At 38.3% G+C, this 3,483-nt stretch overlaps 1 pseudogene; it reads right to left on the bottom strand.

Moving 5' to 3' along the window:
• Positions 1-541: 541 nt before the first annotated feature.
• Positions 542-665, bottom strand: LOC139187059 (small nucleolar RNA SNORA70; annotated as a pseudogene).
• Positions 666-3,483: the final 2,818 nt, after the last annotated feature.

The following is a 3,483-nucleotide window of genomic DNA, read 5'->3' as shown; positions in this document are numbered from 1 at the left end:
TTGGCAAGCAAACTGCTCCAAAGAAATATCCTAAACTGTCCTGTACCAGGTGCCTGAAGATGGAGACCCTTTGGGTTTTAGTTTTCCTTTTGCTGGTTTCTTGAGATTTGGAAGGATCATATCTTGCTCCCAGTTCTAGGAGCTGCTTTTTGTTTTCTCTCTTTTCTTTTACAGGAAAGTAAGATTTATTGGTGGGTGTGAGTAAGGAAGGAACAAGCCAATTAGGGATATTTTTGACCCCCCAGGCATCCAGGATGAGCTGCTTTCCTGTCACCATAATTTCAAATTTATCGGCATTAAATTTAGTAAGTCTCCACTTCTTAGAGATATGAATCTTCTGGTGGCCAGGGAACTTGAACTTGGCCCTGTGTGGGGCCTCAGTCCCATGCTCCTTGTTGTACAGCTTGGTGCAGATGGACATTATGATTTAGACAATGAGGACCCTAGCCACTGTGTCCTGGGGCTTTCCAAAGGCACCCTGCATGGCTGTCTGGACCCTAGACTGGGGACAGTGTGCCAGACATAAATGTCCACTGGAAATGACTGTCTCCCAGGTCCCTCAGAGCCACCCCTACAGATAGCAGCCACCGAGGAGGCTGCTCTTTGCAGCCATGGCACATGGGCCCCCACGGGGAAAAGAGGTCAGTTGGCTTAACTGACTGCGAATAGGTGCTCCCTTTTCTAATCCTGGATTGAACCCAGCACTCAATGGTTGCTTTCTCTCAGCCACTAGCCCAAATTTAGCCTTGACTACTACCTTCCTTTGGGCATCATTTTCTAGATCGAAATGTTATCTTTGCCTATATTTTGAAAACTCCATATTGGAATATGTAGGTCTGGCACATAATGATGTAAAATATATGAAATTAGAGATGTCTTCAATTTCTTAAACATTTAGTGACTACCACACCACCACCATAATTTTTCTGGAATCCCTACAATCTGGTTACTATAATCATATTTTTCTTTCATTAGCCATTCAAGAGACTCTGTTTCCTTCATTGGCATCCTGTCCTCTTTCTTTCCTTGCCCACCCTGAGTCAATGCCCTTGTCATTACAGCTTGAAACTCCTGGACACTTGGCCAATAAATACTTGATGTGGGTATTTAGAGGACATTTGTTTATTTAGTGCAAATTTTAAAATTATTAAGTCCTTCCTCCTCTAACCCAATTGGCATATAATTTGTTTGGATATTTGATATTTGGGAAACAAATTACAAGAACTTTCATTTCTCACTCACTGGTGATGATCTTGATAGTCTTGCTTTGTGTTCTTATGGCAAGAAAGTAGTTACTTTTGCTTACGTATTTGTATCACCAAGTAATCTAAAACCGTTTCATGTCATGTTTCCCCAGCATTTAATTCTTAACCTCTATGTGGGTTTTATTGACTGTGTTAGAGTTATTTGGGGTTTCCCTGGTAGCTTCGATGATAAAGAATCTGCCTGCAGTGCAGGAGACCTGAGTTTGGTTCCTGGCTTGGGAAGATCCCCTAGAGAAGGGAATGGCTCCACACGCCAGTATTCTTGCCTGGAGAATGCTATGGACAGAGGATCCTGGCAAGCTACAGTCCATGGGGTCTCAAGGAGTTGGATATGACTTAGAGACTAACACCAAAGTTATTTGTTTTCATGTCTGTTTCTCCTACAAATGTAAGTTTTCCATTATTAGGAATCCTTCCTCATCTATCTTTGCATATTCAGTCCAAGCATGGTTCTGGGGACAAAAAAATGTGTCCAAAGAAGTGATGTAGAAAAAAAAATCAGATTGATGTCTTTGATTTGTTTCATAAATGATCCACTGCTATCACTCACTGAATCATAACTGTATATTTATGTCTCCTCTACCAAACTTTATGTTTTTGGCTTGGGTCATTTAGTACAAACAATAGATTAAAATGAACAATTATGTGTCAACAAGTTGGATATTTCTAGAAACATACAACCTACCAAGACTAAATCATAATGAAACAGAAAATCTGAGCAGACCAATTACTTTGTAAGGAGATTGAATCAATATAAACCTCTCAAAAAACAAGTCTAGTACCAGATGGCCTCACTGATGAATTCTACTAAATATTTAAAGAATTAAAAACAGCACTTCTCAACCTCTTTTAAAAAATTGAAGAAGGAGCAATGTTTACAAACTTATGAGGTCAGCATTATCCTGATACCAAAACCAGAGTGTGATACTACAAGAAAAGATTACAGCCTAGTATTCCTGATAAACATAGATGCAAAAATCCTCAACAAAATGTTTACAAACCAAATTCAACAATATACTGAAAAGATCATACAGCATGATCAAGTGGGATTTATCCACAAATCAGTGTGATACATTACAACAAAACGAAGGATAAAAACCATATGATCATCTCAATAGATGCAGAAAAAGTATCCAACAAATCAACATTCATTTATGATAAAAACTCTAAACAAATATGGGTATAGAGGGTACACATGTGTGGAGATATATATATATATATATATGCCTCAACATAATAAAGGTCATATATGACAAGTTCATAACTAACATTATATTTAATGATGGAAAGCTGAAAACTTTTCACTAAGATCAGGGAAAAGACAAGGATGCTCACTCTTGCCTCTTCTATTCAACATAGTATTAGAAACAATAGACAGAGAAATTAGGCAAGAAAAAGAAATAAAAGCATCCAAATTGGAAAGGAAAAAATAACTGTCACTATATGCACTTGATATTATGTATAGAAAAGTCTAAAGACTGCATCAGGAAACTGTTAGAACTAATGGCAAATTCAGTAAAGTTGTAGGATAAAAATTAATGTGCAAAAATTTGTTGCATTTCTGTACAATACTAATGAACTGTCAGAAAGAGAAATTAAGAAACCAATCCCACTTACAATTGAATCAAGAAAAATAAAATGCCTAAGAATAAATATAACAAAAGAGATGAAAGGCCTGTATATTGAAACTATGATAATGAAAGAAATTGAAGTTGTTGTTCAGTCTCTCAGTCATGTCCGACTCTTTGCGACCCCATGGACTGCAGCATGCCAGGCTTCCCTGTCCTTCACCATCTCATGGAGTTTGCTCAAACTCATTTCCCTTGAGCTGGTGATGCCATCCAACCATCTCATCCTCTGTCGTCCCCTCTCCTGCCTTCAATATTTCCCAGCATCAGAGTCTTTTCAAATGAGTCAGTTCTTTGCATCAGGTGGCCAAAGTATTGGAGTTGCAGCTTCAGCATCAGTCCTTCCAATGAATATTCAGGACTGTTTTCCTTTAGGATGGACTGGTTTGATATCCCTGCAGTCCAAGGGAATCTCAAGAGTCTTCTCCAACACCAGATTTCAGAAGCATTAATTTTTTGGTGCTCAGCTTTCTTTATGGTCCAACTCTCATATCAGTACATGACTACTGGAAAAACCACAGCTTTGACTATACAGACCTTTGTTGGCAAAGTAATAGCTCTGCCTATTAATATGCTCTCTAGATTTGTCA

Source organism: Bos indicus, chromosome 14 (genome assembly GCF_029378745.1).
Source record: "Bos indicus isolate NIAB-ARS_2022 breed Sahiwal x Tharparkar chromosome 14, NIAB-ARS_B.indTharparkar_mat_pri_1.0, whole genome shotgun sequence".
Taxonomy (NCBI): Eukaryota; Metazoa; Chordata; class Mammalia; order Artiodactyla; family Bovidae; genus Bos; species Bos indicus.
Note: the sequence above shows the minus strand (reverse complement) of the source record. Positions and strands in the feature narration are given on the sequence as shown.